Source organism: Hevea brasiliensis, chromosome 8, assembly GCF_030052815.1.
Source record: "Hevea brasiliensis isolate MT/VB/25A 57/8 chromosome 8, ASM3005281v1, whole genome shotgun sequence".
Taxonomy (NCBI): Eukaryota; Viridiplantae; Streptophyta; class Magnoliopsida; order Malpighiales; family Euphorbiaceae; genus Hevea; species Hevea brasiliensis.
In genome coordinates this window covers 62,116,696-62,128,768 of record NC_079500.1, presented here as the reverse complement: position 1 = coordinate 62,128,768, position 12,073 = coordinate 62,116,696, and positions in this window count along the sequence as shown.

Below are 12,073 nucleotides of genomic sequence, written 5' to 3'. Positions count from 1 at the left end.
ATACATGATATCCTCATAATTGCATTCCCTAAAAACCTTTTCATTGGCAACCAAGTTTATCCCTCTAGCCCCATTACAACCCTTTTAAAGACCTTTTGATCTTTTGAAAAAGCACATGCTACATTAGTGGAGATAGAAAATTGAGATATGCTTATGGAGTTAGAATTGAAATACTTCATTTCAATTACTCACGAAAGAGACAAATTTTGGGGAGTTAGTGTTTCTTAATTCTATCCCGATAAAACAGGTTGTTTGTGGCTTATTAGTGGTCTTGTATAGAGGAATAATTAGTCGAAACACCATGAAACGAGGTGAAGTTCCAAACAGGCAGCTATTAGAACCCTTATACCTTGAAAGAAGGAAATTGGTATGAAAGTTGGAGGAGTTCAATTCTATGCTTATTAAATTGATGGTTGTATTCCTAAGTATCCCCGAAAATGTGTTTTAAAATAGAGTTTTGCTTTGCTTGAGGACAAGCAAAAGTTTGAGTTTGGGGGTATTTGATACACTTGAATTGTATAGATGTTTTTACGCATATTTGCATTCTATTTCATAGCATTTAGGCAAGTATTTTCATACATAATAGTTGATTTCAGTAGTTTTCATAATTTCTATTGTAAAGCCCTTAATTCCTTATTTTCTGTATCATTTCAGGTGGTTGGGTGAAGCTACAAAAGTATAGGAGTGCAAGAAAAGCTTAGAGGAGTCAAGAGATAGAGAATTGCTGCTGATACAAAGTACACAAGTTGTGTAAACCAAGCCCCAGACTCGTGTAAATCTCTGCCAGAAGAAAGCCAAGAGAATCGATGAGAAACACAAGTACACGGGTCGTGTAATAAGACCCGTGTAATCTACAGGGACCCGTGTAAGTCTCTGCCAAATGCAAGCTTAAAGAAACTTATGGGAACAATTGTACACGGCCCGTGTAATCAGGCCCGTGTAGTTGGCACAGACCCGTGTAACTTTCTGTGCTAAAACAAAACCACGCGATTCTCCTTCAGCAAGTTACACGGCCCTACTTTATGGGACCCGTGTAGTGACATGCGGGCCTTGTACTATGCTGTAGCTAGTTTTATAACTCAAATTTCCCTCCTGTTTTTGGATAAAAACGAGACTCCTAAGGCCCTTTGGACTTAGAGCAACCAAACCTTAGAGCAACCAATATAAATAGAGAAGAAAACGTCGAAAGAAGGGTGGAAAAAAAAAAAAAAAAAAAAAGACGACTATTTTCGGGAGTGTTGCTGAAGGCTGCTGCTATTGCACTCTGCATCAGTACCAATAGAAGTTCTCCAATTTAAGTTCCACAAGATCAAAGCTGTAAACTATCTTTGGTTTCTTCATTTCATCTCCCTAGATAGATTTCTATTGCTTTATTTCTTTACATGGTTTTCTTTTTACTGTCTTTATTTTTTATCATGATGTTTGCTAAACTCACCATGAGTGAGTAGTTTCCTTATTCTGGATTTAGGAGAGTAATGCTTGTAATTATTATTATGGATGAACATTAAGTTTTATTTACTGGATTTGAGATTTGTTTCTTGATTTAATTTCTTGTGATCCTAATGCATGCTATGTGATGGTACCCACTTAGACATGATTGTAGATGTTGATTGAAGGATTGAAATGTAAAGAATAACATTAGAAAGTCAAGATCTTGAACCTAGGAATTTTGACTTAGACATAGGCTGATACCTTTGTGGAACCTAAAAATTGGTCAAAGGTCTTAAAAGATTTTAATTAATTTGATCACCACGAAAGGAGGGTTTGAATTAATTAAAATACACCCTAGATGCCTTGAGAGAGGATTTAGGATAACTTAGGGCTAATTTCCATCAAAGAAAATGAAACTCAATTTAGTAAATAAACGAGATAACATCCCTAATAACATTCAAGTGTGAAATCCTAACTCTAAGATTGTTCCAAAAATAGATTACTTCATTTTAAGTTTGCTATTCTAGTGTTTAAAGTTAACTAACTTCATTCCCTAAAAATTTGATAGCCTAGACAGTCAAAATTACTGTGTAGATTGGTACTGCTAAACAAAGGTCCTCGTGGGAACGATACTCTACTTATCACTTTATTACTTGTTAGCGATGAAGGAGCCAAAGCATGAAAAACACAAGTTTATACCATTGAAATAAAAAATTTTCACCTAGGGTCACATGCATCATGCAAGATTTGTTTTTATCTAATTGAATTCATTGATAAACAATATATTAAAACACTTTTAATATGTTTTTGGATCTGTATTTTCCATTTAAGATTTTAAAATTAATCAGATTAATTTTAGAACACTAGATTATATCAAGAACAAATACACTAACCTCTTGATGCACTGCAGTGTATTTGTGCCTTTCGGATGCGTCTTCAGGATACTAGATGTTATCCCTTTAGCTTTTCCACACCAAGAACACCTATGGCAACCCTTGAACAGCTTATAAAGCTTTTTCTATTATTTAGAAAATCAAGTTCTGCCTTTTAAGAGATTAAAGATGTAAACAGGACAATAGAAACAATTTCTAGTGTTTTTAATTCAAGAGATTGTTTGCTAATCTCTTGGAAAGATGAGAGAAGAAGATGAAGAAGAGAGAAACCTTCTTGGGTGGCGGCACCAAAAAAAAGAGGCTGCTGGTTGTGTTGTTTTCTTTTCATAACAACGCTTATATAGCTAGGTCAACACATTAAACCCTTGCCACATGTCACCCTCTGATTAGTTCTAGGTTTAATTGACCCAATCACATTGTGCCAAGTGTCAAACCTATATTTAATCTTAATTTTAATCATCTTACATGATTAAAAGAGATTTGGCAAGCTTATGTGTAATGCCATGTGTCACCATCTCATGGTGCCATATGTCACCCTGTGAAATGATCAAAATGCCCCTGTGCCTTAATTTTGAGTTCTCAACCCAAAATAATTATTTCTCTTCTTCTAATCAATTTATATCAAATATAAATTAATTAATTAATCTTTATTAATCAATTTCTCATTAATTAAATTCATATTTAAACACTTTAAATATAAATTTAACTCATACTATAAATCCAATAATCTAGATTTGGTTTCAAGTCATGCTAGGGACTTTGAAATCTAATTGCAAACCAAACTTATTTAATTAATCAATTAAACTCTTTAATTAATTAATTAAATCATATTTAATTAGGTGATAACTTGTGTATGTGTGTGACTTACTAGGCTCATCACTAATTGGCAATGAGACATGATATCAACTCTTAATATCATAAGAACTCTTTCTTATCATAAATGATTTCTCTAAATCATTTTATGCACCTCACAGACCATGGTTAACACCTAGCATAGCATGCCATGGCCACCCAATCAGTAATAAGGTTTACCCTAAATGAACCTATAATCATACGTTACCATGCACTAGAATCTCTCTGTTACAAAATCCCAACTCAAGCTGGAGTCATGGTTTATGTCAAACCCTATTTGCTATGAATATTATGTTCTCTTTTAATTCCAGTTCTTGATTAAAAAGATTTTCTCATCAAAAACTCTTTTCTGAATAAATTTATCAGTCCTGGCTAGGAACTTGAAACATTAAGAACAATGAAATGAACATAAGATTTTATCTCTATTTACTTAGAGGAACAGATTCCATCTTGATCAACACCTACCTCCATATATAACTAGTAGGAGCCAACACATGCCCATATACCCATACACAGTACAAGTATGAAAGCAGTATCAAACTCAAACCACCTATATACAAGATAACTGTGCTATCTCAGGTCTAAAGATTATATACACTGATATGATTTAGGACAATGCATTGACAAGAGTAAACTACATGTGCTTTCATAAGTATCACTGGTTCAGCCTACTTATCTTTTATAAGTGCCTATCATGTTTGTCATATGGCATGAGACTCACCATTCCATCTTATTTATATCTCATATAAATAACTTGGGAACAAACATGAATACAATCTTTCTGGATAAGTCATGTCCTTATTATGATGTATCCTCGATTGTGAACCTATTTATGCTGCTTTGTACTAGAAATACTGTCACTTATATTCTTAACAACTTAAGAATAGAATTTCTAACAAAATGTTAATGGACCTTTTCTATTACACGTAAATATCTTATATAAATGGAAAAGTGGAAATGCCTTATATTAATAAAAACATGTACAACATACATACTAAATGATATGCTCTAAGGCATACTATTAACAATCTCCCACTAGCACTAGAGTCATTCATTACAATATCTTAGACCCATATTCTCAAGATGTCGGTCTAGCTGGATCTATTTCATAAGCTTAGTGAATGGATCAGCTGGATTTTCAGCTGATGCTATTTTCTGCATGGCTACATCACCTCGTCCAACTATTTCTCTGATAATATGGTAGCGCCTTTCTATGTGTTTGGATTTTTAGTGAGACTGAGGTTCCTTAGCCTGTATGACTACTCCATTGTTGTCACAGTGTAGTGGAACTGCAAACTCAATGGAAGGAACTACTGTAAGTTCTGTTACGAACTTCTTTATCCAAATAGCTTTTTTTGCAGCATTTGATGCAGCAATATACTCAGCCTCTGTAGCGGAATCTGCAGTCTTACTTTGTTTGGAACTCTTCCAATTGACTGCATCTCTATTACAAATGAACGCATATCCAGAGGTAGACTTTCTATCATCGATATCTGATTGGAAATCAAAATCAGTACAACCATCCAATTGCAAGTCCCCACCTCCATAGATCAAGAATAAATCCTTAGTTCTTCTCAAGTACTTAAGGATATTCTTGACAGCTATCCAGCGTTCCGAACTTGGATTGGATTGATACCTGCTAGTCAAACTAATAGCATATGCGATATCCGGCCTAGTACACAACATTGCATACATTAAACTTCCAATAGCTGAAGCATATGGAATCCTGGCCATCTTATCTCTTTCTTCGGGTGTTTTTAGAGACATCTCTTTAGAAAGATGGATACCATGTCTGTAACACCCCTATGTTCGGTAGTGCGTTCTACTGTTCTGGTGATCAGTGCTGTCCGGACAGCTAGGATGCCTAGAACTACACTTCAAAATGAGTGAGGAGACATAAAATAATGAAATACAAGAAAAGAAAATACAAGAAAAAGAAAGGAAAAATAATAGCAAAGAAATGTAACCAAGTTAAGCGAGCCAGGAACCCTAGCGATGGGTGACCGCACCGGGAAGTCACGGCATGGACCGTTGACTAGCCCTGATCATGGGAACCACGGAAAACATTTTTAGGACTTAAATAGACCCTTATTGAAGAATAAATATCATTAGAAAGATCAAAGAAAAATTAAATAATTAGTACAAAGAAAAGTGAGAAATCGAAAAACGGACAAAACTCGGTGTTACCGAAAAATCGGGAATGTAACCCGAACAGGGGCATTATGGTCATTTGACATCCCGAATTGTCTTTTGACCTAAATTTCCATTAAAAATAAATAATATTACACTTAGAAAATAAAATGAAAAATTAATTTGGGGGTACCTAATACAAATAGCCAAAAGTAGAGTGAAAATGGTGTAAATAAAACATTTAACTTATTATATGATTTAATCTAAGTAAGTGGACCACTAAAGAATTAATTAAAGGCTAAATGGGGCAGGTGTACACCCATTATACCATCAGCAATTTCATCTTCCTCACTTGGAATCACCATGCCGTACCAAATTCTCCAAAGAAAACTCCCATGGCCGCCCACCTTCAAAGCTTAATAATCCCATGATCAAGCCTCCTTTTCCCACACCTTTCTTCATTAAAGATTGTCTACACATCATAAGGAAGAGTTTGATACTAAAATCAAGAAGTTTAGTGAAGGTTTGGCAAGTTCCAACCATAAGGTAAGTTTGTATTTTTGAAGATTGCTTTGTTAAACTTTGTGTACATGTTATGGGTGTTGGATTTGTGAGGAAAATTTTCAAGTTTGAAGAGTTATTGAGATGTCCATTTTGGACAGCCATGGAGTTATGTATTTGATGAAATATTTGTGCATATATTTGATGAGAAATGATGTTGGTTAGGGTGATTTAATATCCTAGTAAATTATTCCATATGTATATGGTGATTTTGCACTTGGAATGGAAATTGATGAATTGTAGGACACTTTGGTGTTGAGGAAGCTTTTCGGCAGCCTTGGGATTCTTGGATAAATGTATGTGTTCATGAAGGTGTTGGCAGAATATTGACATTAAGGATTGATGGATATGTATATAGATTGATTGTGTAAAGTGTATGTAAGAATGAGTGATGTTTAGGTGTATATGTGATTGTACTTAGACTTTGTAAATTTGAGTTTTAATTGGTGTATTGAGGATAATTGTAATCTGCCCAAAGTGACTTTAAAGTGAAGTGGAATATGGTTTTGGTAATGTACCAAAACAGAATTGGTAAGGGAAGTGAACTTAGAGTAAGGTAAATGTGTAATTGATGTATGTTTAAGCAAGGTAATTAAGGGCAGTATGCATTTTAGCCTATAACTTTAAATGTGTAACTTCAATTGGTATGAGACCAATTGGAGGTGAAACTAGGCACAAAATGTGCCAACTTTCATTAAGAAAGCATACCAAAATTCTGCTTGCAAGGTGACATGAAAAAATGACCAATTCAGATTAAGTGCAATAGGACCTGAAAATTTACCAATTGGGCAGCAGTTAGTTTTTAGGCCATAACTCACTCAAAACAGGTCCAATTGACCTGAAATTTTAACCACGAATAGTTAAGACCCATACCTACAAGTCTTATGAAGACACCAAAGCCCAAAAATTACCATAAGCAAGTCAAACAGCTTGCACAAGTTCGGGTCCAAAAACTGGCCGAACCAGAGTTGACCAAATTGACCTAAAATTGACCTAATTTGATGCCATTTGACCAGCAATAGTATAATGACCATAACTTGGTCTACTTAACTCAGAATGACCTAAAATTTTGCCCCGCGTTCCATAAGACATAGGTCTACAAGTTTGTAGTTTTGATCGAAACCCGAAAACAGAAGGAACTAGGTCATCCGGCTAGGTCAAACTAGTATCCCGGAATCCAGCAAGTTGCAATAAAATGCACTAAACAAGGAAATGAGTTGGTAACACAAACCAACCCTAAAATACTATCGAATGTGACATAATAAGAACGTTAATACCTAATTTACCTAGAACGCATCGAGGGTCGATATATGGGTTGATTAAGCAGATAAAGGTATTCAGTGAATTACTTATCGAACATTATCGTTAGAGACAATTTAATTTTGTACTGAAACACTTCAAATTATGTTTCTCAGTTAGCAAGGACTCAGGAAAAGGGAAGGAAAAACTGAGTCCAGACCAGGAGACAGTTATCAGAGGTTTGTGCACAACTAGTTTTTAAATGATTTTTTTTTTTTTGAATATTTTATATGATTAAATGACTTATTTTCCTTATGAATTATGTTTATCAAGTATTGGATTTAATTCAATGATTATTGAAATTGTTATAGTATGTATGAATTTAGCTTTGTGAAATGGTATTTTCACAAGTATTAAGTATTGTTATGGATTGAATAAATTATGTTTTAGAAAATTGTGATAAAACATGTTTTGAATTGTGATTGTAATTTTCATGGAAAAATGCAAATTTATGATTTGAATTGTGTTGAGCATAAAAATTATTGGATATTGGAATTGACTTTGAATCGAATTATATTGTGATTTATGCTCACTAAAAGGATTGTGACATTGTTTTATATCTCACTATAGATGCTTGACTAGGTTATTACCCGTCTCTCTCATTTGTTGAGAAGACAATGGAGTTAGTTGTGTTTTGATTACCATGGTACGTACACAGGCTTAGATTTTCCTCTGATTTGAGGTTAGATCTAAGTTTATTTTATCGTTATGGCCCTTGCGGAAGATTCATTATTGTGATGATACTGTGCACGATGATTCGACCTCCCCGACCATAGGGAGTTAGAATCTGATTCGACCTCCCCGACCATAGGTAGCTAGAATCACATCGAATATGGCCCTTTCGGATTAGTCTTGCATAGTTAGTGAGATAAAGATTGATTTTTGAGATACAACAGGATTTTTGAGATACAACATGATTTTTGAGATATATAATGATTTTTGAGATACAAAATGGCTTTTGAATAGTAAGGAATTGTGATTTCAATTATGGTTTATGTATAATTGATTTTGTTGGAATTACTTAAATGGTTAGTCATGATTTGATAAATTGAATTTTGTGATCAAAGTCAATTATACAAATGATTTACATTATTGGCAATGAATATTTTGAGTTTTGGAATTTGATGAGTATTCAGATTTCCAAATTATCCACTGTAAATTTTGTCAATGTATATTGTACTATGTTTTAAATTATAGTTGTGCACCACTGAGTTCACCACTCAGCGATACCTTTGTATGCTGTCACAGGTAAGAAGAGCATAGAGCAGTGAGTAAATTTCTTTGAAGGTACATTCAGATCAACTCTAGGTATATCATAGATATACCCATGTACATAGGTTTTGATGTATGTATGTAATAATATGTATGTAAATTATTTGAGCAGTTGTATAAAAACTCTTGTCAAATATTTTGGTATGTAATTAAATGTAAATTATTGTAAATGTAATTTATTGTAAATGTAAATTTGAGATTTCGTTTACTTGAATAGTTTTGTATTATAAATTTTGAGTCTTGTAATCAATGAAATGTTTCTTTATGATGAGAATAGTTTGAAAATGAATTGATTGTTTATTGAGAATTGAATTGTGAATTGAAATGAAGTTATTGAAGTTGTATTTGGGAAAACATATGGGGAACATTTTCTTTTGCAGGATTGAAGAACTGTTTTCTCAAAATACAGCCGGCACTTTGCCGAAATTTTGAAAAAAATTTTATAACACCAGATTTTAATCTATGACTTAAATTTCTCGAAAATTGTTTTAAAATCCCTTGTAGTATATTTAATAGATTATCGGTAGGAGAAGTACGGTAGATCATTAGGTATACTACGGGATCATGTTACATCTTACAGGGGAGTAGGGTGTGACAATGTCTCATTGGTAACAATCCTCTCTTGGAATCAAGCATGTTAAACCTCTTTAAAACCTTTTCCAAGTATAGACTTTGGGATAAACCAATTATTTTTTTTCGCTCTATCTCTATAGATGCAAATCCCAAGAATATAGGTTGCCTCTCCTAAGTCTTTCATGGAGAATGTATTTGACAACTGTGACAACCATACCTTTACAGTTGTCAACATACCTGTGTCATTATCCATCAACAGTATGTGATCCACATATAAGACAAGGAAAGTGATAGCACTATCACTAACCTTTTTATATACACATGGCTCATCCTCATTTTTTATAAAACCAAAGGATTTGATGGCTTCATCAAAACGGATGTTCCAAGTCCTCGAAGCTTGCTTCAACCCATAAATGGATCACTTTAGCTTGCATACCTTGGAACCATCTTGGGATTCAAAACCCCTAGGTTGCTCCATGAAAATGTTTTCTTCAATGTATCCATTGAGAAAAGCTGTTTTGACATCCATATGCCAAATCTCATAATCATAGTATGCAGCTATTGCTAATAGAATCCTAATTGATTTAAGCATGGCAACAGGCGAGAAATTCTCCTCATAGTCGATTCCTTGCCTTTGGCGAAACCCTTTCACTACTAGCCTTGCCTTATAGGTCTTTACCTTTCCATCAGAACCAATTTTCTTCTTGAAAACCCATTTGTTCCCCATAGGTACAATACCTTCAGGTGGGTCAACAAGATCCCAAACTTGATTCTTATACATGGAATCAATCTCGGATTTCATAGCATCAATCCATTTTGAAGAGTCTATATTTGATATAGCTTCTTCATAGGTAAATGGACCATCTCCATGATCTACTTCTTCATGAGTAGACAACTCTTGTTCTTCTTCATGAAGGAAACCATATCTCACTGGTGGGTGAGATACCCTGGTTGTTCTACGAGGAACAGCTGTAGATATTTCATCAACGAGTGTAGGTTGACTAGATGGATCTATATCCATTTGATCTGTTGGTTGGTTATAATTCTCCAATTCCAACTCTATTTGCCTTCCTTTGACTCCTTGTTAAACAAACTGTTGTTCAAGAAATATGGCATCTCTACTCACCACAACCTTTTATGATGTAGGCAAATAAAAATAATATCCAAAACTATCTTTTGGATATCTTACAAATCGACCTTTTTCTCATTTGGTTTCTAATTTATCAGTGTTCGGCTTTTTGATATAAGCTGGACAACCCCAAATCTTAACATGCTTAAGACTTGGTTTCCTTCCATGCCATATCTCATAAGGTGTGAAAGAAACTAATTTTGATGGAATCCTATTCAGAATATACAAAGCTGATTCTAATGCAAATCTCCAAAAGGAGATTGTCATATCAATATAGCTCATCATACTACGTACCATATCCAATAGGGTATGATTTCTCCTTTCAGATACACCATTCAGCTGTGGCGTTCCTGGAGGAGTCAGCTGAGAAACAATGTCATGCTCTCTCAGGTATTCATCAAATTCAGTACTTAAATATTCACCTCCACGATCTGATCGAAGAGCTTTAATACTCTTTCCTGTTTGATTTTCTACTTCATATTTAAATTCTTTGAACTTTTCAAAGGATTTATGTTTGTATTTCATCAAATACAAAGACCCAAACCTTGATTTATCATCAGTAAAGGTAATAAAATAATGAAAACCACCTCTAGCCATTTCGTTAAATGGACCACATACATCACTATGTATTAGCTCCAAAATATTTTCAGCTCTTAGCCCTTGTCCAACAAAGGGTGATATAGTCATTTTTCCTTGAAGGCAAGATTCACAAGTTAGAGTAGGCTCAGAGCCCAATGAGGATAGAATCCCTATTTTCTCCAATTTTGCAATCCTATCTTCTATAACATGACATAACCTTAAGTGCCAAATATATTTTGAACTTGAGTTGGTTTACATCATGTCATTGCATTCTTTTAGATTGCTATACTCTGGGCAATTCCTTTTCCAGTGGCCATCCTTCTGATAGTGGAAACACTTTCCTTTGCCTCCATCAACTTTAGTCTTCCCTTTCTGTTTAGCTATTTTCTTAGAAGGACCAAGAATCTAAGGTTTCTTTTTCTTATTGCCCTTCTTCTTATTGGACTTTCCAGTAGAAGAAGATGCAATCAAAGCTACCTCTTTTCCTTTATTGCTCGGCATATTCTTTTGGGCAATAACTAGCATGTTGAGTAAACCAGCTAAGGTGCATTCCTGTTTAGTCATATGGAAATTTGTCACAAAATTCCCAAAAGACTCAGGAAGGGACTGAAGGATCAAATCCGTCTGTAGTTGGAAATCCATGTTGAAGTCAAGATGTTCTAACTGTTTAATCAGCCGAATCATCATGTGGACATGATCCCCAACATTCTGTCCCTCAGACATCCTCATGTGGAACAACTGCCTAGATATCTCATATGTAACAGTCCGACCCACTAGTGATATTGTTCGCTCTGGGCCGAAGCCCTCACAGTTTTAAAATGCGTCACTAGGGTTACGAACCGCCAATCTCTCCCGTGTTTTGCCGATGTGGGATTTGCCTAGGGTGTTACAATCCACCCCCTTTATGGGACTCAGCGTCCTCGCTGAGATTTGCCCCACCATCGCCCAAGGTTGCACGCGGAGCTGCTCTGATACCACAAATGTAATGGCCCAGCCCACTAGTGATATTGTCCGCTCTAGGCTGAAGCCCTCACAGTTTTAAAACGCGTCACTAGGAGTTACGAACCACCAACTTATAAACCCAGCATCTCTCCCATGTTTTGTCAATGTGGGATTTGCCTATGGTGTTACAATCCACCCCTCTTATGGGACTCAGCGTCCTCGCTGAGGTTTGCCCCACCATTGTTCAAGGTTGCACGCAGAGCGGCTCTGATACCACTAATGTAATGGCCCGGCCCACTAGTGATATTGTCCGTTCTGGGCCGAAGCCCTCACGGTTTTAAAACGCGTCACTAGGGGTTACGAACTGCCAACTTATAAACCCAGCATCTCTCCCGTGTTTTGTCGATGTGGG